Below are 27,028 nucleotides of genomic sequence, written 5' to 3' on the forward strand. Positions count from 1 at the left end.
TGACAGCAAGCAGTGATAGTGCCCATGAAGGGGACCTTGTTGGGCCCGCCCCTTTCACGGTTATCGCTTCTCGGCCTTTTGGCTAAGATCAAGTGTAGTATCTGTTCTTATCAGTTTAATATCTGATACGTCCCCTATCTGGGGACCATATATTAAATGGATTTTTGAGAACGGGGGCCGATTTCGAAGCTTGCTTCCGTCGCCCTATGCATTGACCCGATATGGCAGTATCTTCGGGTACAGTGCACCACCCCCTTACAGGGTTAAAAAGAAAGATTCCTACTTTCATTGCTACCTGCTTGCTGGCTAGCCAGCTAGCCAGCCCTGTGGGCCTTGCTGCTGCTGCAGCCAAAAAACAAAAGGTGGTGCTGCTGCTGCTTCTGCTGCTTCTGCTTCTGCTTGTGTCTGGCCCCTGTTGGAGCGTCCAGGCACAGGACTTCTGCTGCTGCTGACTAAATGGCCTCCTTAATTGGATCATTTGAGTAGCCAGCACACCTGTGCAGGTAGGGCATGACATGATAGGCAGCTGCCTTGATAGCGGGTGGGTGCTGAATGTTCCTAATTGACAAAATAAGATTAATGCTTATGAAGAAATATAAAATCTCATCCCTTCCCCAATATCGCGCCACACCCCTACCCCTTAATTCCCTGGTTGAACGTGATGGACATATGTCTTTTTTCGACCGTACTAACTATGTAACTATGTAACATAACATGGGGGGGGGGGGGGGTCTCCTGGCTGTTCACACAGGTGTGTCATTGCTGTACATTGACCATGCATTGCTTCTGTGGTATTGCAAAGGCAAAGACAAATGCTTCCAGCCATCCATTGCACTAATGGATTGGTCATCAGCTGGCTGTCTATGTCCCGCATCAATATAGACCAAAGTACAGAGGGTTAGGCTATGCTATTGTGCACCTACCTGATGCATCAGAAGGTGCGAGGCCCTTGCTAAATTCTGTGCACAGACTTTGAGATCTATGCTTTAGACTGTATCTAAACCTGCTCCAACATGGACTGACATTCTGGCCTACTTTCAGCCGATGCGACTTGTCTGTCGCTGAACAGTCGCTTTTTATGTATTCAGCACCTATGTATAATGTTGTAAAAATGCTCTAGAAGCTAAAGTCGCAGAAATGTCACACATATTTGGCCTGCAACTTTCTGTGCGACAAATTCAGACAGGAAAAATCAGTATAAATCCTTAGAAAATTATCCCCCAGTGTCTCCATCTGCTGGCGGTATTGAATAAGCATTGCTGCACTGATGGGGTATGCATTAGACGAAAAAAAAGAAGAAAAAGAAGAATAATACGCCCAGAAAAGAGGCGAAAAGGAGAAAAACGTAAAAAAACGTGAAAAAAAAGTAAGAGGAAGAGAAGGGAAAAAAAGGTGGAAATGGGTTTAAAAGTGATTTCGGCGGAGAAATATATATATATATATATATATATATATATATATATATATATATATGCGCACACACACACATAGATATAAACGTATTCTCCGTTGAGATATTGCAGCCGCTGCTGTGTCCAGGCCCAGGAGCCTTAGCACTGTGCTGTGATGTCACTCAATACCACTGACATCACTAGGTGTAAACAACATCTCTCCTTTGCTGTGTATGTGACTATGGAGCTGTTTGGTGATGTCGTCTATTACGGCCTTCATAGAAGCAACAGGAGATTGTTGCATCCATCTTGAACCCTCAGAACTACAGTGCTATGATGTCACTCACTTCCACAGGCCTTGCAGAGTGTAAACAACAACAACCCAGCTTTGTTGTGTATGTAACCAAAGGGATTTGTGATGTCACCTAGAACCTTCACAGCAGCGACAGCTTTATGAGGAGCATCAGCACTGCTCTGCCTGAGCAGAACCATCACCGCCATAGGTTGTCAAATAACCCGGATTTAACCCACACAGGTAAGTCCAATGGGGTGCAGGCATGTCCTCTATGCTTACAGCTTCCCGTGGGTGTTGGTTTGATACCGTTTGGGGACAGCCAAGGAGGCATCTGCAGGCAACAAAGGTAGGTGTGTGCTTGTGTGTGTGTTTCCTATGCAGATCCTAAGCCCAGTGTCACATGCAAGTAGGAGGAGTAAGAAGGGTTCCTGGCAAATCCGGGTTATGGATTGCATTTAAAAAGGCCCCGTGGGAGTGCAATGGGCCCCTGTCTTGCTGCTTAGCAATAATGGTATGGGTTTAGGTTCTGCTGTGTGTACTGGTGGTTGACTGCCCCCCAGCCCAGAGTGTGCATGGAAAATTGTCTGGCAGCCTCCCTGACAGCAAGCAGTGATAGTGCCCATGAAGGGGACCTTGTTGGGCCCGCCCCTTTCACGGTTATCGCTTCTCGGCCTTTTGGCTAAGATCAAGTGTAGTATCTGTTCTTATCAGTTTAATATCTGATACGTCCCCTATCTGGGGACCATATATTAAATGGATTTTTGAGAACGGGGGCCGATTTCGAAGCTTGCTTCCGTCGCCCTATGCATTGACCCGATATGGCAGTATCTTCGGGTACAGTGCACCACCCCCTTACAGGGTTAAAAAGAAAGATTCCTACTTTCATTGCTACCTGCTTGCTGGCTAGCCAGCTAGCCAGCCCTGTGGGCCTTGCTGCTGCTGCAGCCAAAAAACAAAAGGTGGTGCTGCTGCTGCTTCTGCTGCTTCTGCTTCTGCTTGTGTCTGGCCCCTGTTGGAGCGTCCAGGCACAGGACTTCTGCTGCTGCTGACTAAATGGCCTCCTTAATTGGATCATTTGAGTAGCCAGCACACCTGTGCAGGTAGGGCATGACATGATAGGCAGCTGCCTTGATAGCGGGTGGGTGCTGAATGTTCCTAATTGACAAAATAAGATTAATGCTTATGAAGAAATATAAAATCTCATCCCTTCCCCAATATCGCGCCACACCCCTACCCCTTAATTCCCTGGTTGAACGTGATGGACATATGTCTTTTTTCGACCGTACTAACTATGTAACTATGTAACATAACATGGGGGGGGGGGGGGGGGTCTCCTGGCTGTTCACACAGGTGTGTCATTGCTGTACATTGACCATGCATTGCTTCTGTGGTATTGCAAAGGCAAAGACAAATGCTTCCAGCCATCCATTGCACTAATGGATTGGTCATCAGCTGGCTGTCTATGTCCCGCATCAATATAGACCAAAGTACAGAGGGTTAGGCTATGCTATTGTGCACCTACCTGATGCATCAGAAGGTGCGAGGCCCTTGCTAAATTCTGTGCACAGACTTTGAGATCTATGCTTTAGACTGTATCTAAACCTGCTCCAACATGGACTGACATTCTGGCCTACTTTCAGCCGATGCGACTTGTCTGTCGCTGAACAGTCGCTTTTTATGTATTCAGCACCTATGTATAATGTTGTAAAAATGCTCTAGAAGCTAAAGTCGCAGAAATGTCACACATATTTGGCCTGCAACTTTCTGTGCGACAAATTCAGACAGGAAAAATCAGTATAAATCCTTAGAAAATTATCCCCCAGTGTCTCCATCTGCTGGCGGTATTGAATAAGCATTGCTGCACTGATGGGGTATGCATTAGACGAAAAAAAAGAAGAAAAAGAAGAATAATACGCCCAGAAAAGAGGCGAAAAGGAGAAAAACGTAAAAAAACGTGAAAAAAAAGTAAGAGGAAGAGAAGGGAAAAAAAGGTGGAAATGGGTTTAAAAGTGATTTCGGCGGAGAAATATATATATATATATATATATATATATATATATGTATATATATATATATATATATGCGCACACACACACATAGATATAAACGTATTCTCCGTTGAGATATTGCAGCCGCTGCTGTGTCCAGGCCCAGGAGCCTTAGCACTGTGCTGTGATGTCACTCAATACCACTGACATCACTAGGTGTAAACAACATCTCTCCTTTGCTGTGTATGTGACTATGGAGCTGTTTGGTGATGTCGTCTATTACGGCCTTCATAGAAGCAACAGGAGATTGTTGCATCCATCTTGAACCCTCAGAACTACAGTGCTATGATGTCACTCACTTCCACAGGCCTTGCAGAGTGTAAACAACAACAACCCAGCTTTGTTGTGTATGTAACCAAAGGGATTTGTGATGTCACCTAGAACCTTCACAGCAGCGACAGCTTTATGAGGAGCATCAGCACTGCTCTGCCTGAGCAGAACCATCACCGCCATAGGTTGTCAAATAACCCGGATTTAACCCACACAGGTAAGTCCAATGGGGTGCAGGCATGTCCTCTATGCTTACAGCTTCCCGTGGGTGTTGGTTTGATACCGTTTGGGGACAGCCAAGGAGGCATCTGCAGGCAACAAAGGTAGGTGTGTGCTTGTGTGTGTGTTTCCTATGCAGATCCTAAGCCCAGTGTCACATGCAAGTAGGAGGAGTAAGAAGGGTTCCTGGCAAATCCGGGTTATGGATTGCATTTAAAAAGGCCCCGTGGGAGTGCAATGGGCCCCTGTCTTGCTGCTTAGCAATAATGGTATGGGTTTAGGTTCTGCTGTGTGTACTGGTGGTTGACTGCCCCCCAGCCCAGAGTGTGCATGGAAAATTGTCTGGCAGCCTCCCTGACAGCAAGCAGTGATAGTGCCCATGAAGGGGACCTTGTTGGGCCCGCCCCTTTCACGGTTATCGCTTCTCGGCCTTTTGGCTAAGATCAAGTGTAGTATCTGTTCTTATCAGTTTAATATCTGATACGTCCCCTATCTGGGGACCATATATTAAATGGATTTTTGAGAACGGGGGCCGATTTCGAAGCTTGCTTCCGTCGCCCTATGCATTGACCCGATATGGCAGTATCTTCGGGTACAGTGCACCACCCCCTTACAGGGTTAAAAAGAAAGATTCCTACTTTCATTGCTACCTGCTTGCTGGCTAGCCAGCTAGCCAGCCCTGTGGGCCTTGCTGCTGCTGCAGCCAAAAAACAAAAGGTGGTGCTGCTGCTGCTTCTGCTGCTTCTGCTTCTGCTTGTGTCTGGCCCCTGTTGGAGCGTCCAGGCACAGGACTTCTGCTGCTGCTGACTAAATGGCCTCCTTAATTGGATCATTTGAGTAGCCAGCACACATGTGCAGGTAGGGCATGACATGATAGGCAGCTGCCTTGATAGCGGGTGGGTGCTGAATGTTCCTAATTGACAAAATAAGATTAATGCTTATGAAGAAATATAAAATCTCATCCCTTCCCCTTCCCCAATATCGCGCCACACCCCTACCCCTTAATTCCCTGGTTGAACGTGATGGACATATGTCTTTTTTCGACCGTACTAACTATGTAACTATGTAACATAACATGGGGGGGGGGGGGGGGTCTCCTGGCTGTTCACACAGGTGTGTCATTGCTGTACATTGACCATGCATTGCTTCTGTGGTATTGCAAAGGCAAAGACAAATGCTTCCAGCCATCCATTGCACTAATGGATTGGTCATCAGCTGGCTGTCTATGTCCCGCATCAATATAGACCAAAGTACAGAGGGTTAGGCTATGCTATTGTGCACCTACCTGATGCATCAGAAGGTGCGAGGCCCTTGCTAAATTCTGTGCACAGACTTTGAGATCTATGCTTTAGACTGTATCTAAACCTGCTCCAACATGGACTGACATTCTGGCCTACTTTCAGCCGATGCGACTTGTCTGTCGCTGAACAGTCGCTTTTTATGTATTCAGCACCTATGTATAATGTTGTAAAAATGCTCTAGAAGCTAAAGTCGCAGAAATGTCACACATATTTGGCCTGCAACTTTCTGTGCGACAAATTCAGACAGGAAAAATCAGTATAAATCCTTAGAAAATTATCCCCCAGTGTCTCCATCTGCTGGCGGTATTGAATAAGCATTGCTGCACTGATGGGGTATGCATTAGACGAAAAAAAAGAAGAAAAAGAAGAATAATACGCCCAGAAAAGAGGCGAAAAGGAGAAAAACGTAAAAAAACGTGAAAAAAAAGTAAGAGGAAGAGAAGGGAAAAAAAGGTGGAAATGGGTTTAAAAGTGATTTCGGCGGAGAAATATATATATATATATATATATATATATATATATATATATATATGCGCACACACACACATAGATATAAACGTATTCTCCGTTGAGATATTGCAGCCGCTGCTGTGTCCAGGCCCAGGAGCCTTAGCACTGTGCTGTGATGTCACTCAATACCACTGACATCACTAGGTGTAAACAACATCTCTCCTTTGCTGTGTATGTGACTATGGAGCTGTTTGGTGATGTCGTCTATTACGGCCTTCATAGAAGCAACAGGAGATTGTTGCATCCATCTTGAACCCTCAGAACTACAGTGCTATGATGTCACTCACTTCCACAGGCCTTGCAGAGTGTAAACAACAACAACCCAGCTTTGTTGTGTATGTAACCAAAGGGATTTGTGATGTCACCTAGAACCTTCACAGCAGCGACAGCTTTATGAGGAGCATCAGCACTGCTCTGCCTGAGCAGAACCATCACCGCCATAGGTTGTCAAATAACCCGGATTTAACCCACACAGGTAAGTCCAATGGGGTGCAGGCATGTCCTCTATGCTTACAGCTTCCCGTGGGTGTTGGTTTGATACCGTTTGGGGACAGCCAAGGAGGCATCTGCAGGCAACAAAGGTAGGTGTGTGCTTGTGTGTGTGTTTCCTATGCAGATCCTAAGCCCAGTGTCACATGCAAGTAGGAGGAGTAAGAAGGGTTCCTGGCAAATCCGGGTTATGGATTGCATTTAAAAAGGCCCCGTGGGAGTGCAATGGGCCCCTGTCTTGCTGCTTAGCAATAATGGTATGGGTTTAGGTTCTGCTGTGTGTACTGGTGGTTGACTGCCCCCCAGCCCAGAGTGTGCATGGAAAATTGTCTGGCAGCCTCCCTGACAGCAAGCAGTGATAGTGCCCATGAAGGGGACCTTGTTGGGCCCGCCCCTTTCACGGTTATCGCTTCTCGGCCTTTTGGCTAAGATCAAGTGTAGTATCTGTTCTTATCAGTTTAATATCTGATACGTCCCCTATCTGGGGACCATATATTAAATGGATTTTTGAGAACGGGGGCCGATTTCGAAGCTTGCTTCCGTCGCCCTATGCATTGACCCGATATGGCAGTATCTTCGGGTACAGTGCACCACCCCCTTACAGGGTTAAAAAGAAAGATTCCTACTTTCATTGCTACCTGCTTGCTGGCTAGCCAGCTAGCCAGCCCTGTGGGCCTTGCTGCTGCTGCAGCCAAAAAACAAAAGGTGGTGCTGCTGCTGCTTCTGCTGCTTCTGCTTCTGCTTGTGTCTGGCCCCTGTTGGAGCGTCCAGGCACAGGACTTCTGCTGCTGCTGACTAAATGGCCTCCTTAATTGGATCATTTGAGTAGCCAGCACACCTGTGCAGGTAGGGCATGACATGATAGGCAGCTGCCTTGATAGCGGGTGGGTGCTGAATGTTCCTAATTGACAAAATAAGATTAATGCTTATGAAGAAATATAAAATCTCATCCCTTCCCCAATATCGCGCCACACCCCTACCCCTTAATTCCCTGGTTGAACGTGATGGACATATGTCTTTTTTCGACCGTACTAACTATGTAACTATGTAACATAACATGGGGGGGGGGGGGGGGTCTCCTGGCTGTTCACACAGGTGTGTCATTGCTGTACATTGACCATGCATTGCTTCTGTGGTATTGCAAAGGCAAAGACAAATGCTTCCAGCCATCCATTGCACTAATGGATTGGTCATCAGCTGGCTGTCTATGTCCCGCATCAATATAGACCAAAGTACAGAGGGTTAGGCTATGCTATTGTGCACCTACCTGATGCATCAGAAGGTGCGAGGCCCTTGCTAAATTCTGTGCACAGACTTTGAGATCTATGCTTTAGACTGTATCTAAACCTTCTCCAACATGGACTGACATTCTGGCCTACTTTCAGCCGATGCGACTTGTCTGTCGCTGAACAGTCGCTTTTTATGTATTCAGCACCTATGTATAATGTTGTAAAAATGCTCTAGAAGCTAAAGTCGCAGAAATGTCACACATATTTGGCCTGCAACTTTCTGTGCGACAAATTCAGACAGGAAAAATCAGTATAAATCCTTAGAAAATTATCCCCCAGTGTCTCCATCTGCTGGCGGTATTGAATAAGCATTGCTGCACTGATGGGGTATGCATTAGACGAAAAAAAAGAAGAAAAAGAAGAATAATACGCCCAGAAAAGAGGCGAAAAGGAGAAAAACGTAAAAAAACGTGAAAAAAAAGTAAGAGGAAGAGAAGGGAAAAAAAGGTGGAAATGGGTTTAAAAGTGATTTCGGCGGAGAAATATATATATATATATATATATATATATATATATATATATATATGCGCACACACACACATAGATATAAACGTATTCTCCGTTGAGATATTGCAGCCGCTGCTGTGTCCAGGCCCAGGAGCCTTAGCACTGTGCTGTGATGTCACTCAATACCACTGACATCACTAGGTGTAAACAACATCTCTCCTTTGCTGTGTATGTGACTATGGAGCTGTTTGGTGATGTCGTCTATTACGGCCTTCATAGAAGCAACAGGAGATTGTTGCATCCATCTTGAACCCTCAGAACTACAGTGCTATGATGTCACTCACTTCCACAGGCCTTGCAGAGTGTAAACAACAACAACCCAGCTTTGTTGTGTATGTAACCAAAGGGATTTGTGATGTCACCTAGAACCTTCACAGCAGCGACAGCTTTATGAGGAGCATCAGCACTGCTCTGCCTGAGCAGAACCATCACCGCCATAGGTTGTCAAATAACCCGGATTTAACCCACACAGGTAAGTCCAATGGGGTGCAGGCATGTCCTCTATGCTTACAGCTTCCCGTGGGTGTTGGTTTGATACCGTTTGGGGACAGCCAAGGAGGCATCTGCAGGCAACAAAGGTAGGTGTGTGCTTGTGTGTGTGTTTCCTATGCAGATCCTAAGCCCAGTGTCACATGCAAGTAGGAGGAGTAAGAAGGGTTCCTGGCAAATCCGGGTTATGGATTGCATTTAAAAAGGCCCCGTGGGAGTGCAATGGGCCCCTGTCTTGCTGCTTAGCAATAATGGTATGGGTTTAGGTTCTGCTGTGTGTACTGGTGGTTGACTGCCCCCCAGCCCAGAGTGTGCATGGAAAATTGTCTGGCAGCCTCCCTGACAGCAAGCAGTGATAGTGCCCATGAAGGGGACCTTGTTGGGCCCGCCCCTTTCACGGTTATCGCTTCTCGGCCTTTTGGCTAAGATCAAGTGTAGTATCTGTTCTTATCAGTTTAATATCTGATACGTCCCCTATCTGGGGACCATATATTAAATGGATTTTTGAGAACGGGGGCCGATTTCGAAGCTTGCTTCCGTCGCCCTATGCATTGACCCGATATGGCAGTATCTTCGGGTACAGTGCACCACCCCCTTACAGGGTTAAAAAGAAAGATTCCTACTTTCATTGCTACCTGCTTGCTGGCTAGCCAGCTAGCCAGCCCTGTGGGCCTTGCTGCTGCTGCAGCCAAAAAACAAAAGGTGGTGCTGCTGCTGCTGCTTCTGCTGCTTCTGCTTCTGCTTGTGTCTGGCCCCTGTTGGAGCGTCCAGGCACAGGACTTCTGCTGCTGCTGACTAAATGGCCTCCTTAATTGGATCATTTGAGTAGCCAGCACACCTGTGCAGGTAGGGCATGACATGATAGGCAGCTGCCTTGATAGCGGGTGGGTGCTGAATGTTCCTAATTGACAAAATAAGATTAATGCTTATGAAGAAATATAAAATCTCATCCCTTCCCCAATATCGCGCCACACCCCTACCCCTTAATTCCCTGGTTGAACGTGATGGACATATGTCTTTTTTCGACCGTACTAACTATGTAACTATGTAACATAACATGGGGGGGGGGGGGGGGTCTCCTGGCTGTTCACACAGGTGTGTCATTGCTGTACATTGACCATGCATTGCTTCTGTGGTATTGCAAAGGCAAAGACAAATGCTTCCAGCCATCCATTGCACTAATGGATTGGTCATCAGCTGGCTGTCTATGTCCCGCATCAATATAGACCAAAGTACAGAGGGTTAGGCTATGCTATTGTGCACCTACCTGATGCATCAGAAGGTGCGAGGCCCTTGCTAAATTCTGTGCACAGACTTTGAGATCTATGCTTTAGACTGTATCTAAACCTGCTCCAACATGGACTGACATTCTGGCCTACTTTCAGCCGATGCGACTTGTCTGTCGCTGAACAGTCGCTTTTTATGTATTCAGCACCTATGTATAATGTTGTAAAAATGCTCTAGAAGCTAAAGTCGCAGAAATGTCACACATATTTGGCCTGCAACTTTCTGTGCGACAAATTCAGACAGGAAAAATCAGTATAAATCCTTAGAAAATTATCCCCCAGTGTCTCCATCTGCTGGCGGTATTGAATAAGCATTGCTGCACTGATGGGGTATGCATTAGACGAAAAAAAAGAAGAAAAAGAAGAATAATACGCCCAGAAAAGAGGCGAAAAGGAGAAAAACGTAAAAAAACGTGAAAAAAAAGTAAGAGGAAGAGAAGGGAAAAAAAGGTGGAAATGGGTTTAAAAGTGATTTCGGCGGAGAAATATATATATATATATATATATATATATATATATATATATATATATATGCGCACACACACACATAGATATAAACGTATTCTCCGTTGAGATATTGCAGCCGCTGCTGTGTCCAGGCCCAGGAGCCTTAGCACTGTGCTGTGATGTCACTCAATACCACTGACATCACTAGGTGTAAACAACATCTCTCCTTTGCTGTGTATGTGACTATGGAGCTGTTTGGTGATGTCGTCTATTACGGCCTTCATAGAAGCAACAGGAGATTGTTGCATCCATCTTGAACCCTCAGAACTACAGTGCTATGATGTCACTCACTTCCACAGGCCTTGCAGAGTGTAAACAACAACAACCCAGCTTTGTTGTGTATGTAACCAAAGGGATTTGTGATGTCACCTAGAACCTTCACAGCAGCGACAGCTTTATGAGGAGCATCAGCACTGCTCTGCCTGAGCAGAACCATCACCGCCATAGGTTGTCAAATAACCCGGATTTAACCCACACAGGTAAGTCCAATGGGGTGCAGGCATGTCCTCTATGCTTACAGCTTCCCGTGGGTGTTGGTTTGATACCGTTTGGGGACAGCCAAGGAGGCATCTGCAGGCAACAAAGGTAGGTGTGTGCTTGTGTGTGTGTTTCCTATGCAGATCCTAAGCCCAGTGTCACATGCAAGTAGGAGGAGTAAGAAGGGTTCCTGGCAAATCCGGGTTATGGATTGCATTTAAAAAGGCCCCGTGGGAGTGCAATGGGCCCCTGTCTTGCTGCTTAGCAATAATGGTATGGGTTTAGGTTCTGCTGTGTGTACTGGTGGTTGACTGCCCCCCAGCCCAGAGTGTGCATGGAAAATTGTCTGGCAGCCTCCCTGACAGCAAGCAGTGATAGTGCCCATGAAGGGGACCTTGTTGGGCCCGCCCCTTTCACGGTTATCGCTTCTCGGCCTTTTGGCTAAGATCAAGTGTAGTATCTGTTCTTATCAGTTTAATATCTGATACGTCCCCTATCTGGGGACCATATATTAAATGGATTTTTGAGAACGGGGGCCGATTTCGAAGCTTGCTTCCGTCGCCCTATGCATTGACCCGATATGGCAGTATCTTCGGGTACAGTGCACCACCCCCTTACAGGGTTAAAAAGAAAGATTCCTACTTTCATTGCTACCTGCTTGCTGGCTAGCCAGCTAGCCAGCCCTGTGGGCCTTGCTGCTGCTGCAGCCAAAAAACAAAAGGTGGTGCTGCTGCTGCTTCTGCTGCTTCTGCTTCTGCTTGTGTCTGGCCCCTGTTGGAGCGTCCAGGCACAGGACTTCTGCTGCTGCTGACTAAATGGCCTCCTTAATTGGATCATTTGAGTAGCCAGCACACCTGTGCAGGTAGGGCATGACATGATAGGCAGCTGCCTTGATAGCGGGTGGGTGCTGAATGTTCCTAATTGACAAAATAAGATTAATGCTTATGAAGAAATATAAAATCTCATCCCTTCCCCAATATCGCGCCACACCCCTACCCCTTAATTCCCTGGTTGAACGTGATGGACATATGTCTTTTTTCGACCGTACTAACTATGTAACTATGTAACATAACATGGGGGGGGGGGGGGGGGTCTCCTGGCTGTTCACACAGGTGTGTCATTGCTGTACATTGACCATGCATTGCTTCTGTGGTATTGCAAAGGCAAAGACAAATGCTTCCAGCCATCCATTGCACTAATGGATTGGTCATCAGCTGGCTGTCTATGTCCCGCATCAATATAGACCAAAGTACAGAGGGTTAGGCTATGCTATTGTGCACCTACCTGATGCATCAGAAGGTGCGAGGCCCTTGCTAAATTCTGTGCACAGACTTTGAGATCTATGCTTTAGACTGTATCTAAACCTGCTCCAACATGGACTGACATTCTGGCCTACTTTCAGCCGATGCGACTTGTCTGTCGCTGAACAGTCGCTTTTTATGTATTCAGCACCTATGTATAATGTTGTAAAAATGCTCTAGAAGCTAAAGTCGCAGAAATGTCACACATATTTGGCCTGCAACTTTCTGTGCGACAAATTCAGACAGGAAAAATCAGTATAAATCCTTAGAAAATTATCCCCCAGTGTCTCCATCTGCTGGCGGTATTGAATAAGCATTGCTGCACTGATGGGGTATGCATTAGACGAAAAAAAAGAAGAAAAAGAAGAATAATACGCCCAGAAAAGAGGCGAAAAGGAGAAAAACGTAAAAAAACGTGAAAAAAAAGTAAGAGGAAGAGAAGGGAAAAAAAGGTGGAAATGGGTTTAAAAGTGATTTCGGCGGAGAAATATATATATATATATATATATATATATATATATATATATATATATGCGCACACACACACATAGATATAAACGTATTCTCCGTTGAGATATTGCAGCCGCTGCTGTGTCCAGGCCCAGGAGCCTTAGCACTGTGCTGTGATGTCACTCAATACCACTGACATCACTAGGTGTAAACAACATCTCTCCTTTGCTGTGTATGTGACTATGGAGCTGTTTGGTGATGTCGTCTATTACGGCCTTCATAGAAGCAACAGGAGATTGTTGCATCCATCTTGAACCCTCAGAACTACAGTGCTATGATGTCACTCACTTCCACAGGCCTTGCAGAGTGTAAACAACAACAACCCAGCTTTGTTGTGTATGTAACCAAAGGGATTTGTGATGTCACCTAGAACCTTCACAGCAGCGACAGCTTTATGAGGAGCATCAGCACTGCTCTGCCTGAGCAGAACCATCACCGCCATAGGTTGTCAAATAACCCGGATTTAACCCACACAGGTAAGTCCAATGGGGTGCAGGCATGTCCTCTATGCTTACAGCTTCCCGTGGGTGTTGGTTTGATACCGTTTGGGGACAGCCAAGGAGGCATCTGCAGGCAACAAAGGTAGGTGTGTGCTTGTGTGTGTGTTTCCTATGCAGATCCTAAGCCCAGTGTCACATGCAAGTAGGAGGAGTAAGAAGGGTTCCTGGCAAATCCGGGTTATGGATTGCATTTAAAAAGGCCCCGTGGGAGTGCAATGGGCCCCTGTCTTGCTGCTTAGCAATAATGGTATGGGTTTAGGTTCTGCTGTGTGTACTGGTGGTTGACTGCCCCCCAGCCCAGAGTGTGCATGGAAAATTGTCTGGCAGCCTCCCTGACAGCAAGCAGTGATAGTGCCCATGAAGGGGACCTTGTTGGGCCCGCCCCTTTCACGGTTATCGCTTCTCGGCCTTTTGGCTAAGATCAAGTGTCTTGCCCTAAGGTATTCGGGTACCCCTCTCCTCGGCCTTGTGGGATCGTCCAGGTTTATTGCCTGGGCTTCACCCACCTGCTGCTATTGGGGAGAGGGCTTAGTCCCAGGATAACGGGAAGGTGATCATCGGAGGACGGGTCTGCCGGAGAGGATGGCTAATGCGCCGAACGCTCCTAATACAGTACGGCTGTTTATCGAGGAGGAAAAGAGGAGTGCCTACGGGATTTTGCATGTCCAGCAGAAGGTCGTGGAGGGAGTGCTGAGGATGCCGCATGCTTCCATCTTCTGTGTCCAGGTCTTTCCCAGCCAAGGATTCTTTGACGTGACCTTCTACAACCTGGATGATCTCCGTACCTGTCTCTACCGGAGTAAGGAGAATGCTTCTCACCCTGACCTACAAGGGATCCGATTCATTTCCTGCGAGGCTCGGCCTAAGAAAGTTCCAGTGGTAGTGCATATGTACAACCCTTTTGTGCGGGATGAGGAGATCCAGACCTTTCTAAGAAGGTATTGTGTGTCTGTTTCTGGTGCGGAGAGGAAAAATAACATCCTGGGGACTTTCACAGGCATGAGACGTTTTTGGGTGGAGTTTAGGCCTGCCCCCGAGGGTGGTGCTGAAGGTTTTTGTCACCCCCCGCAGAACTTTGCGATAGGGAACAACAGGGGGTTTCTGCACTACCCGGGGATGCCAAGTTTTTGCCGGGACTGTTTTTGCTTTGGTCATACCAGAGAGAACTGTACAACCGGGCAGGTTTGCAGGAACTGCCACAAGCCTGATCACCGCACTGCAGACTGTCCCGAGAAACGCAAGTGTCATTTCTGTGGTTCTTCGGACCACCTGGCTAGGAGTTGCCCCACTTACCAGTCCGGGGCACCCCGATCATATGCAATGGCTCTTCGAGGTGGGACAGTTCCTGAGGACTCCAATGCTGCCAGGGCAGGCGATGCAGAGGTTAGCGTGCTGACCAGTGAAGCAGAGTCTGCCCCTGTTTTTCCTTCCATTTCTAGGTCTGTTCCGGATGCTTTGGTGGCAGAGGGGGAGAAGGCGGAGTCTGTTTCGGGGGCATCTGTTTCGGAGGCCTCTGATCCCCCAGAGGAGATGACTGTGGACAAAGAATCCTTGAAGAGAAAGATGTCGGTGGAAGAATCGGAGGATGACTGTCCGACTCCTCAGAGTCAAAGGATTGAGGACTTTCCTAGCCCGGGAAGGGAGGAGGCAGGTGGAGGGTCGTCATGTCAGATTGATTCTGACTCCTCTTTATCCTCCCTGGGCACAGGTTATTTGGAGGAATGTTCAGTCAAAAAATTGACAAAGACTCTTAAGTTTAAGGAAGGGGAGGCAAAAAATAAGGGTAGAGGTCGGGGAAAGGCTAGGCCTCCTTTTGATAATGCTTGATTTTGTATTTCCTTTTTTTCCTTCAAATGTTTGAATGAGTTTAACAATTGGTTCTCTAAATGTCCGCAGTATTAGATCTTTAGAAAGGAGATCCGCCATTTTTGATTTACTTTCTAGATATTCTTTTGATGTTCTAGGTCTCCAGGAGTGCTGCTTGGATGGGGAGCCAAATATCTCCTGGCCTTATGGGCAATCGGTATGGTCTGGTTCAATGGAACGTAATTCGGGGGTGGGGATTTTGTTCAAAAGTAATGAGTTTGTTGTTAAAAAAGTTGTCCATATTGTGCCGGGTAGGGTATTATTAGTGCATTTTATTTTCAGGGGTTTCACATATAAAGTAATTAATGTTTATGCTCCAACTGGGAGGAAGGAAAGAGGGGAGGTGTTTGAGAAATTATATTTCTTTTTGAGTGGGAGGGATGATGTGTTCCTTATAGGGGATTTCAATTGTATAATAACAGAGGGGGATAGGAGTAGTACTACGGTGGGTGGTGGGTCTGGTTTAGACAGTACTAGTAAGCAGCTTAAAGAGATTGTAAATTTATTTGGGTTAAAGGATTCCTTTGTTGCCCATAATGATGGTACTATCGGTTATACATATTTTTCTAACAATACAAGTTCGCGTATTGATTTCATTTTTGTCTCAAAACTAATGTCTGTTTCTAATTTCAGACGGAGGAGGTTACCGTTCACGGATCATGCCTGGATTGAGTGTGTGGTAAAAGGTGGTGGTCTAAGTGAGTATGGAAAGGGTGTTTGGAAGTTGAATGTGTCTTTATTGGATAATGAATGTGTATTACAAGAATATAGGGAGCGTTTTGATGGATGGGTGTTGAGGAAGGATGCATTTTATAGTGTGGTTGAGTGGTGGGAGTGGGTGAAGTTAGAGACTAAAAGGTTTTTTATTAAAAAAGGGTGTGAGAAAGGGAGGAAAGATAGAGAAGAGTATGAGAGATGGCAAAGAAGGTTAGAGTATTTGTATGAATTGAGGCGTTTGGGGATGAGTGTTGAGAAGGAGATTGAGGAAGCTCGTGGAAGTGTGAATGAGTGTCTGGAGAGGAATGGAAGGAAGATTATTGCACAGGCTAGGGTTGAAGTGAAAGAGAAGGATGAGAAATGTAGCAAATTTTTCTTTAAAAAGGCATTCAGTAAAAAAACTGAGATGATGAGTGTTTTTAAGAATGATGGGGTAGAGGTCTTTGGTAAGGATGAGGTGTTAGAGGAAGTGTGGAAGTTTTATTCTGATTTATTCACGGAGAAGGAGCGGGACGTGACTCTAGAGGAGGAATGTTTGGGATATGTGGATAAGCGTTTGGATGAAATTGATGGGTTCTTTATGGAAGAGGATGTGAGGAAGAGTGAGGTGGAGGATGCTGTGAATGGGATGAAGAAAGGAAAGGTGGCAGGGAGTGATGGTTTGCCTGTGGAATTTTATCTTGTGTTTTGGGATATGTTAGGGGATTATGTATGGGAGGTGTGTAAGGAAGTACTTAGGAGAGGGAAGTTATCTAAAAGTATGAGTGAGAGTGTGACTGTGTTATTGTTTAAAAAAGGGGATAAGAGGGATCTTAAAAATTGGAGGCCTATAGCGCTCTTGAATTGTGATTACAAAATTATTGCTAAAGTTATTGCGAATAGGTTAAAGGATGTGATTGATTGTATGGTAGGTGAGGAGCAAATGTGTGCAGTGCCTGATCGTAGGATTTCTGAATGTCTGTTAGGTCTGAGGGATGTATTGTGGGACTGTAAAACTAGGAAGCAAGGTGTGGCTGTTGTTACGGTGGATTTTGAAAAAGCGTATGATAGGGTGGTGCATGATTTATTGTTTAGGGTTTTGAGGAGGATGAATGTGCCGGACAGAATGGTGAAGTGGATTGAATGTTTGTATAGGGACATTTATAGTAAGATTCAGGTCAATGGTTTTCTGAGTAGGGAGGTGAGTATAAAATCTGGAGTGCGGCAGGGGTGTCCCCTGTCGCCAATTCTTTTTATTTGTATGATTGAGCCTTTGTTGGGGATGATTAGGAGAGATAAGGTGATGCGGGGTATAGAAATACCTGGTAGTCATGGGAAGGATATGCGAGTGATTGGTTACATGGATGATGTTACTGTTGTATGTAAGTCAATGGCAGGGGTAAGGCGTGCTAAGTTATTGATTGAGTGTTTCTGTTTAATGAGTGGGTTTAAGCTTAATGTTGGGAAGAGTGGTTGTAAATTTTTTGAGGGGTGGGGAGAGAGTGGGTTGTGCGAGTGGCCTGTGAGAGAGGGGGGTGTGGAAGTGCTTGGGGTGGTGTTTGATAATGATTTGTATGGGAAAGAAAGTTGGGAGAGGGTTTTGGGGAGGGTGGGGAATAAAATAAACTTCTGGTCTTTAAGGACTTTATCGATTGAGGGAAGAATTCTGGTTATTAAAGCTGTTATAATTCCTATTTTGCTTTATGTTAATTATGTGTTTCCTCCACCGGATAGGTGTCTGGCAAGAATTATCAGGCAGATCTTTGTTTTCTTATGGAATTCAAGGATGGAGAAATTGAGTCGTGGGAAGGTGGTGAAAAGCAGAATGCATGGTGGGAAAGGAATGATGAATGTGGAAGTGTTCCTGGCTGTGAAGTATGTCAGTTTTTGTCTCGCTGTAAGTAAGAAGGAATGTGTGTTTGGGTGCATGGTAAGGTATTTGGCTGGTAATGTGTTGTTGAAATATAAGCTAATGGAAAGGGACTTAAGGGTACCTGTAAGTTTTGAGGTTCCTTGGTTCTATCAGAGAATAGGGCGGTGTGTCAGGAAAAATAATCTGGAATGTGTGACTGAATGGAATGATAGTAAGAAGGTGATGAAAGTGTTGGAGCAGAGAGAAACAGTGGAATGTGTGGGAGGTCTGTCTGAGAAGGATTGTAAGGTAGTGTGGAAAAATGTCAGTCACAAGGAACTGACAAATAAACAAAAGGACTTGTCTTGGATGTTAGCTCATGGGTGTCTGCCAACAAGGGAATTTCAGAGGAGAAGGAGATTGGTAGACAGTGAAGTGTGTCCCAGGGATGGTTGCGGTGGATGTGAGAATTATGTACATGTGTTTTGGGAGTGTGGTTATGCGAAGTCTGTGTGGAGAAAAATGTCTGGTCTAATTAAAAATCTTACTGGAATTGAAATCTTATCCTTTAATATGATGATGTTTGGTTTGTGTGCAGTGGAGAGAGAGAAGGCAAGAGTGTTATGGTTCATAGTAAATTGTGTAAAAGAGGTTCTGTGGGATGTAAGGAATATTAGGATTTTCAATCAAAGTGAAGTAAGTGTGAAGGAGTGTCTGGGCATGATCCGTGGTAAAATTTACCTTTACGTATTATGTGATAGGAAAAACTATGGTTCTGATGATGCAGAGGGGATCTGGAAACACAAAAAATGGAAGCACTGGTTATGAGTGTATTCTTATTTGTCTTTCTTTTTCTTTTCTTACAGATTATATCTTGATATGAAGGGACAGTTGGAGGGACAGAATCCGCTGCAATTAATTTTTTCTGAGGGAAAGTCATGAAGGGAAAGCTTTTTGTTATATGTACATGTAAAGACATGCTTCCTGTATATATTGTATATGTCAAATATGTGTTATTCATGTGTTTTCAGATGAATATGTAATTTTGTGAATGATTTACTTGGTTATGTATTGTATATTTCCTTTTCAATAAAAAAAAAAAAAAAAAAAATCTGTTCTTATCAGTTTAATATCTGATATGTCCCCTATCTGGGGACCATATATTAAATGGATTTTTGAGAACGGGGGCCGATTTCGAAGCTTGCTTCCGTCGCCCTATGCATTGACCCGATATGGCAGTATCTTCGGGTACAGTGCACCACCCCCTTACAGGGTTAAAAAGAAAGATTCCTACTTTCATTGCTACCTGCTTGCTGGCTAGCCAGCTAGCCAGCCCTGTGGGCCTTGCTGCTGCTGCAGCCAAAAAACAAAAGGTGGTGCTGCTGCTGCTTCTGCTGCTTCTGCTTCTGCTTGTGTCTGGCCGCTGTTGGAGCGTCCAGGCACAGGACTTCTGCTGCTGCTGACTAAATGGCCTCCTTAATTGGATCATTTGAGTAGCCAGCACACCTGTGCAGGTAGGGCATGACATGATAGGCAGCTGCCTTGATAGCGGGTGGGTGCTGAATGTTCCTAATTGACAAAATAAGATTAATGCTTATGAAGAAATATAAAATCTCATCCCTTCCCCAATATCGCGCCACACCCCTACCCCTTAATTCCCTGGTTGAACTTGATGGACATATGTCTTTTTTCGACCGTACTAACTATGTAACTATGTAACATAACATGGGGGGGGGGGGGGGGGGGTCTCCTGGCTGTTCACACAGGTGTGTCATTGCTGTACATTGACCATGCATTGCTTCTGTGGTATTGCAAAGGCAAAGACAAATGCTTCCAGCCATCCATTGCACTAATGGATTGGTCATCAGCTGGCTGTCTATGTCCCGCATCAATATAGACCAAAGTACAGAGGGTTAGGCTATGCTATTGTGCACCTACCTGATGCATCAGAAGGTGCGAGGCCCTTGCTAAATTCTGTGCACAGACTTTGAGATCTATACTTTAGACTGTATCTAAACCCGCTCCAACATGGACTGACATTCTGGCCTACTTTCAGCCGATGCGACTTGTCTGTCGCTGAACAGTCGCTTTTTATGTATTCAGCACCTATGTATAATGTTGTAAAAATGCTCTAGAAGCTAAAGTCGCAGAAATGTCACACATATTTGGCCTGCAACTTTCTGTGCGACAAATTCAGACAGGAAAAATCATTATAAATCCTTAGAAAATTATCCCCCAGTGTCTCCATCTGCTGGCGGTATTGAATACGCATTGCTGCACTGATGGGGTATGCATTAGACGAAAAAAAAGAAGAAAAAGAAGAATAATACGCCCAGAAAAGAGGCGAAAAGGAGAAAAACGTAAAAAAACGTGAAAAAAAAGTAAGAGGAAGAGAAGGGAAAAAAAGGTGGAAATGGGTTTAAAAGTGATTTCGGCGGAGAAATATATATATATATATATATATATATATATATATATATATATATATATATATACGCGCACACACACACATATATATAAACGTATTCTCCGTTGAGATATTGCAGCCGCTGCTGTGTCCAGGCCCAGGAGCCTTAGCACTGTGCTGTGATGTCACTCAATACCACTGACATCACTAGGTGTAAACAACATCTCTCCTTTGCTGTGTATGTGACTATGGAGCTGTTTGGTGATGTCGTCTATTATGGCCTTCATAGAAGCAACAGGAGATTGTTGCATCCATCTAGAACCCTCAGAACTACAGTGCTATGATGTCACTCACTTCCACAGGCCTTGCAGAGTGTAAACAACAACAACCCAGCTTTGTTGTGTATGTAACCATAGGGATTTGTGATGTCACCTAGAACCTTCACAGCAGCGACAGCTTTATGAGGAGCATCAGCACTGCTCTGCCTGAGCAGAACCATCACCGCCATAGGTTGTCAAATAACCCGGATTTAACCCACACAGGTAAGTCCAATGGGGTGCAGGCATGTCCTCTATGCTTACAGCTTCCCGTGGGTGTTGGTTTGATACCGTTTGGGGACAGCCAAGGAGGCATCTGCAGGCAACAAAGGTAGGTGTGTGCTTGTGTGTGTGTTTCCTATGCAGATCCTAAGCCCAGTGTCACATGCAAGTAGGAGGAGTAAGAAGGGTTCCTGGCAAATCCGGGTTATGGATTGCATTTAAAAAGGCCCCGTGGGAGTGCAATGGGCCCCTGTCTTGCTGCTTAGCAATAATGGTATGGGTTTAGGTTCTGCTGTGTGTACTGGTGGTTGACTGCCCCCCAGCCCAGAGTGTGCATGGAAAATTGTCTGGCAGCCTCCCTGACAGCAAGCAGTGATAGTGCCCATGAAGGGCACCTTGTTGGGCCCGCCCCTTTCACGGTTATCGCTTCTCGGCCTTTTGGCTAAGATCAAGTGTAGTATCTGTTCTTATCAGTTTAATATCTGATACGTCCCCTATCTGGGGACCATATATTAAATGGATTTTTGAGAACGGGGGCCGATTTCGAAGCTTGCTTCCGTCGCCCTATGCATTGACCCGATATGGCAGTATCTTTGGGTACAGTGCACCACCCCCTTACAGGGTTAAAAAGAAAGATTCCTACTTTCATTGCTACCTGCTTGCTGGCTAGCCAGCTAGCCAGCCCTGTGGGCCTTGCTGCTGCTGCAGCCAAAAAACAAAAGGTGGTGCTGCTGCTGCTTCTGCTGCTTCTGCTTCTGCTTGTGTCTGGCCGCTGTTGGAGCGTCCAGGCACAGGACTTCTGCTGCTGCTGACTAAATGGCCTCCTTAATTGGATCATTTGAGTAGCCAGCACACCTGTGCAGGTAGGGCATGACATGATAGGCAGCTGCCTTGATAGCGGGTGGGTGCTGAATGTTCCTAATTGACAAAATAAGATTAATGCATATGAAGAAATATAAAATCTCATCCCTTCCCCAATATCGCGCCACACCCCTACCCCTTAATTCCCTGGTTGAACTTGATGGACATATGTCTTTTTTCGACCGTACTAACTATGTAACTATGTAACATAACATGGGGGGGGGGGGGGGGTCTCCTGGCTGTTCACACAGGTGTGTCATTGCTGTACATTGACCATGCATTGCTTCTGTGGTATTGCAAAGGCAAAGACAAATGCTTCCAGCCATCCATTGCACTAATGGATTGGTCATCAGCTGGCTGTCTATGTCCCGCATCAATATAGACCAAAGTACAGAGGGTTAGGCTATGCTATTGTGCACCTACCTGATGCATCAGAAGGTGCGAGGCCCTTGCTAAATTCTGTGCACAGACTTTGAGATCTATACTTTAGACTGTATCTAAACCTGCTCCAACATGGACTGACATTCTGGCCTACTTTCAGCCGATGCGACTTGTCTGTCGCTGAACAGTCGCTTTTTATGTATTCAGCACCTATGTATAATGTTGTAAAAATGCTCTAGAAGCTAAAGTCGCAGAAATGTCACACATATTTGGCCTGCAACTTTCTGTGCGACAAATTCAGACAGGAAAAATCAGTATAAATCCTTAGAAAATTATCCCCCAGTGTCTCCATCTGCTGGCGGTATTGAATAAGCATTGCTGCACTGATGGGGTATGCATTAGACGAAAAAAAAGAAGAAAAAGAAGAATAATACGCCCAGAAAAGAGGCGAAAAGGAGAAAAACGTAAAAAAACGTGAAAAAAAAGTAAGAGGAAGAGAAGGGAAAAAAAGGTGGAAATGGGTTTAAAAGTGATTTCGGCGGAGAAATATATATATATATATATATATATATATATATATATATATATATACGCGCACACACACACATATATATAAACGTATTCTCCGTTGAGATATTGCAGCCGCTGCTGTGTCCAGGCCCAGGAGCCTTAGCACTGTGCTGTGATGTCACTCAATACCACTGACATCACTAGGTGTAAACAACATCTCTCCTTTGCTGTGTATGTGACTATGGAGCTGTTTGGTGATGTCGTCTATTATGGCCTTCATAGAAGCAACAGGAGATTGTTGCATCCATCTAGAACCCTCAGAACTACAGTGCTATGATGTCACTCACTTCCACAGGCCTTGCAGAGTGTAAACAACAACAACCCAGCTTTGTTGTGTATGTAACCATAGGGATTTGTGATGTCACCTAGAACCTTCACAGCAGCGACAGCTTTATGAGGAGCATCAGCACTGCTCTGCCTGAGCAGAACCATCACCGCCATAGGTTGTCAAATAACCCGGATTTAACCCACACAGGTAAGTCCAATGGGGTGCAGGCATGTCCTCTATGCTTACAGCTTCCCGTGGGTGTTGGTTTGATACCGTTTGGGGACAGCCAAGGAGGCATCTGCAGGCAACAAAGGTAGGTGTGTGCTTGTGTGTGTGTTTCCTATGCAGATCCTAAGCCCAGTGTCACATGCAAGTAGGAGGAGTAAGAAGGGTTCCTGGCAAATCCGGGTTATGGATTGCATTTAAAAAGGCCCCGTGGGAGTGCAATGGGCCCCTGTCTTGCTGCTTAGCAATAATGGTATGGGTTTAGGTTCTGCTGTGTGTACTGGTGGTTGACTGCCCCCCAGCCCAGAGTGTGCATGGAAAATTGTCTGGCAGCCTCCCTGACAGCAAGCAGTGATAGTGCCCATGAAGGGCACCTTGTTGGGCCCGCCCCTTTCACGGTTATCGCTTCTCGGCCTTTTGGCTAAGATCAAGTGTAGTATCTGTTCTTATCAGTTTAATATCTGATACGTCCCCTATCTGGGGACCATATATTAAATGGATTTTTGAGAACGGGGGCCGATTTCGAAGCTTGCTTCCGTCGCCCTATGCATTGACCCGATATGGCAGTATCTTCGGGTACAGTGCACCACCCCCTTACAGGGTTAAAAAGAAAGATTCCTACTTTCATTGCTACCTGCTTGCTGGCTAGCCAGCTAGCCAGCCCTGTGGGCCTTGCTGCTGCTGCAGCCAAAAAACAAAAGGTGGTGCTGCTGCTGCTTCTGCTGCTTCTGCTTCTGCTTGTGTCTGGCCGCTGTTGGAGCGTCCAGGCACAGGACTTCTGCTGCTGCTGACTAAATGGCCTCCTTAATTGGATCATTTGAGTAGCCAGCACACCTGTGCAGGTAGGGCATGACATGATAGGCAGCTGCCTTGATAGCGGGTGGGTGCTGAATGTTCCTAATTGACAAAATAAGATTAATGCTTATGAAGAAATATAAAATCTCATCCCTTCCCCAATATCGCGCCACACCCCTACCCCTTAATTCCCTGGTTGAACTTGATGGACATATGTCTTTTTTCGACCGTACTAACTATGTAACTATGTAACATAACATGGGGGGGGGGGGGGGGTCTCCTGGCTGTTCACACAGGTGTGTCATTGCTGTACATTGACCATGCATTGCTTCTGTGGTATTGCAAAGGCAAAGACAAATGCTTCCAGCCATCCATTGCACTAATGGATTGGTCATCAGCTGGCTGTCTATGTCCCGCATCAATATAGACCAAAGTACAGAGGGTTAGGCTATGCTATTGTGCACCTACCTGATGCATCAGAAGGTGCGAGGCCCTTGCTAAATTCTGTGCACAGACTTTGAGATCTATACTTTAGACTGTATCTAAACCTGCTCCAACATGGACTGACATTCTGGCCTACTTTCAGCCGATGCGACTTGTCTGTCGCTGAACAGTCGCTTTTTATGTATTCAGCACCTATGTATAATGTTGTAAAAATGCTCTAGAAGCTAAAGTCGCAGAAATGTCACACATATTTGGCCTGCAACTTTCTGTGCGACAAATTCAGACAGGAAAAATCAGTATAAATCCTTAGAAAATTATCCCCCAGTGTCTCCATCTGCTGGCGGTATTGAATAAGCATTGCTGCACTGATGGGGTATGCATTAGACGAAAAAAAAGAAGAAAAAGAAGAATAATACGCCCAGAAAAGAGGCGAAAAGGAGAAAAACGTAAAAAAACGTGAAAAAAAAGTAAGAGGAAGAGAAGGGAAAAAAAGGTGGAAATGGGTTTAAAAGTGATTTCGGCGGAGAAATATATATATATATATATATATATATATATATATATATATATATACGCGCACACACACACATATATATAAACGTATTCTCCGTTGAGATATTGCAGCCGCTGCTGTGTCCAGGCCCAGGAGCCTTAGCACTGTGCTGTGATGTCACTCAATACCACTGACATTACTAGGTGTAAACAACATCTCTCCTTTGCTGTGTATGTGACTATGGAGCTGTTTGGTGATGTCGTCTATTATGGCCTTCATAGAAGCAACAGGAGATTGTTGCATCCATCTAGAACCCTCAGAACTACAGTGCTATGATGTCACTCACTTCCACAGGCCTTGCAGAGTGTAAACAACAACAACCCAGCTTTGTTGTGTATGTAACCATAGGGATTTGTGATGTCACCTAGAACCTTCACAGCAGCGACAGCTTTATGAGGAGCATCAGCACTGCTCTGCCTGAGCAGAACCATCACCGCCATAGGTTGTCAAATAACCCGGATTTAACCCACACAGGTAAGTCCAATGGGGTGCAGGCATGTCCTCTATGCTTACAGCTTCCCGTGGGTGTTGGTTTGATACCGTTTGGGGACAGCCAAGGAGGCATCTGCAGGCAACAAAGGTAGGTGTGTGCTTGTGTGTGTGTTTCCTATGCAGATCCTAAGCCCAGTGTCACATGCAAGTAGGAGGAGTAAGAAGGGTTCCTGGCAAATCCGGGTTATGGATTGCATTTAAAAAGGCCCCGTGGGAGTGCAATGGGCCCCTGTCTTGCTGCTTAGCAATAATGGTATGGGTTTAGGTTCTGCTGTGTGTACTGGTGGTTGACTGCCCCCCAGCCCAGAGTGTGCATGGAAAATTGTCTGGCAGCCTCCCTGACAGCAAGCAGTGATAGTGCCCATGAAGGGCACCTTGTTGGGCCCGCCCCTTTCACGGTTATCGCTTCTCGGCCTTTTGGCTAAGATCAAGTGTAGTATCTGTTCTTATCAGTTTAATATCTGATACGTCCCCTATCTGGGGACCATATATTAAATGGATTTTTGAGAACGGGGGCCGATTTCGAAGCTTGCTTCCGTCGCCCTATGCATTGACCCGATATGGCAGTATCTTCGGGTACAGTGCACCACCCCCTTACAGGGTTAAAAAGAAAGATTCCTACTTTCATTGCTACCTGCTTGCTGGCTAGCCAGCTAGCCAGCCCTGTGGGCCTTGCTGCTGCTGCAGCCAAAAAACAAAAGGTGGTGCTGCTGCTGCTTCTGCTTCTGCTTGTGTCTGGCCGCTGTTGGAGCGTCCAGGCACAGGACTTCTGCTGCTGCTGACTAAATGGCCTCCTTAATTGGATCATTTGAGTAGCCAGCACACCTGTGCAGGTAGGGCATGACATGATAGGCAGCTGCCTTGATAGCGGGTGGGTGCTGAATGTTCCTAATTGACAAAATAAGATTAATGCTTATGAAGAAATATAAAATCTCATCCCTTCCCCAATATCGCGCCACACCCCTACCCCTTAATTCCCTGGTTGAACTTGATGGACATATGTCTTTTTTCGACCGTACTAACTATGTAACTATGTAACATAACATGGGGGGGGGGGGGGGGGGTCTCCTGGCTGTTCACACAGGTGTGTCATTGCTGTACATTGACCATGCATTGCTTCTGTGGTATTGCAAAGGCAAAGACAAATGCTTCCAGCCATCCATTGCACTAATGGATTGGTCATCAGCTGGCTGTCTATGTCCCGCATCAATATAGACCAAAGTACAGAGGGTTAGGCTATGCTATTGTGCACCTACCTGATGCATCAGAAGGTGCGAGGCCCTTGCTAAATTCTGTGCACAGACTTTGAGATCTATACTTTAGACTGTATCTAAACCTGCTCCAACATGGACTGACATTCTGGCCTACTTTCAGCCGATGCGACTTGTCTGTCGCTGAACAGTCGCTTTTTATGTATTCAGCACCTATGTATAATGTTGTAAAAATGCTCTAGAAGCTAAAGTCGCAGAAATGTCACACATATTTGGCCTGCAACTTTCTGTGCGACAAATTCAGACAGGAAAAATCAGTATAAATCCTTAGAAAATTATCCCCCAGTGTCTCCATCTGTTGGCGGTATTGAATAAGCATTGCTGCACTGATGGGGTATGCATTAGACGAAAAAAAAGAAGAAAAAGAAGAATAATACGCCCAGAAAAGAGGCGAAAAGGAGAAAAACGTAAAAAAACGT

At 45.5% G+C, this 27,028-nt stretch overlaps 10 non-coding genes across 10 annotated transcripts; all 10 read left to right on the forward strand.

The window, feature by feature from the left end:
• The first annotated feature begins 62 nt into the window (after window positions 1-62).
• LOC130340861 (U2 spliceosomal RNA) lies at window positions 63-253 on the forward strand. The gene has a single exon (XR_008880897.1). It is a non-coding gene; the product is annotated as a U2 spliceosomal RNA (small nuclear RNA).
• A 2,092-nt stretch (window positions 254-2,345) lies between these two features.
• Window positions 2,346-2,536, forward strand: LOC130340862 (U2 spliceosomal RNA). The gene has a single exon (XR_008880898.1). It is a non-coding gene; the product is annotated as a U2 spliceosomal RNA (small nuclear RNA).
• Window positions 2,537-4,640: 2,104 nt separating this feature from the next.
• On the forward strand, window positions 4,641-4,831 carry LOC130340864 (U2 spliceosomal RNA). Its single transcript, XR_008880900.1, has one exon. It is a non-coding gene; the product is annotated as a U2 spliceosomal RNA (small nuclear RNA).
• A 2,097-nt stretch (window positions 4,832-6,928) lies between these two features.
• On the forward strand, window positions 6,929-7,119 carry LOC130340865 (U2 spliceosomal RNA). Its single transcript, XR_008880901.1, has one exon. It is a non-coding gene; the product is annotated as a U2 spliceosomal RNA (small nuclear RNA).
• Window positions 7,120-9,210: 2,091 nt separating this feature from the next.
• Window positions 9,211-9,401, forward strand: LOC130340866 (U2 spliceosomal RNA). The gene has a single exon (XR_008880902.1). It is a non-coding gene; the product is annotated as a U2 spliceosomal RNA (small nuclear RNA).
• Window positions 9,402-11,499: 2,098 nt separating this feature from the next.
• LOC130340867 (U2 spliceosomal RNA) lies at window positions 11,500-11,690 on the forward strand. The gene has a single exon (XR_008880903.1). It is a non-coding gene; the product is annotated as a U2 spliceosomal RNA (small nuclear RNA).
• A 7,191-nt stretch (window positions 11,691-18,881) lies between these two features.
• LOC130340831 (U2 spliceosomal RNA) lies at window positions 18,882-19,067 on the forward strand. Its single transcript, XR_008880878.1, has one exon. It is a non-coding gene; the product is annotated as a U2 spliceosomal RNA (small nuclear RNA).
• A 2,104-nt stretch (window positions 19,068-21,171) lies between these two features.
• On the forward strand, window positions 21,172-21,362 carry LOC130340825 (U2 spliceosomal RNA). Its single transcript, XR_008880873.1, has one exon. It is a non-coding gene; the product is annotated as a U2 spliceosomal RNA (small nuclear RNA).
• A 2,093-nt stretch (window positions 21,363-23,455) lies between these two features.
• On the forward strand, window positions 23,456-23,646 carry LOC130340868 (U2 spliceosomal RNA). The gene has a single exon (XR_008880904.1). It is a non-coding gene; the product is annotated as a U2 spliceosomal RNA (small nuclear RNA).
• A 2,093-nt stretch (window positions 23,647-25,739) lies between these two features.
• Window positions 25,740-25,930, forward strand: LOC130340869 (U2 spliceosomal RNA). The gene has a single exon (XR_008880905.1). It is a non-coding gene; the product is annotated as a U2 spliceosomal RNA (small nuclear RNA).
• Window positions 25,931-27,028: the final 1,098 nt, after the last annotated feature.

The sequence above is a fragment of the Hyla sarda genome, unplaced genomic scaffold (assembly GCF_029499605.1).
Source record: "Hyla sarda isolate aHylSar1 unplaced genomic scaffold, aHylSar1.hap1 scaffold_603, whole genome shotgun sequence".
Lineage (NCBI taxonomy): Eukaryota > Metazoa > Chordata > Amphibia > Anura > Hylidae > Hyla > Hyla sarda.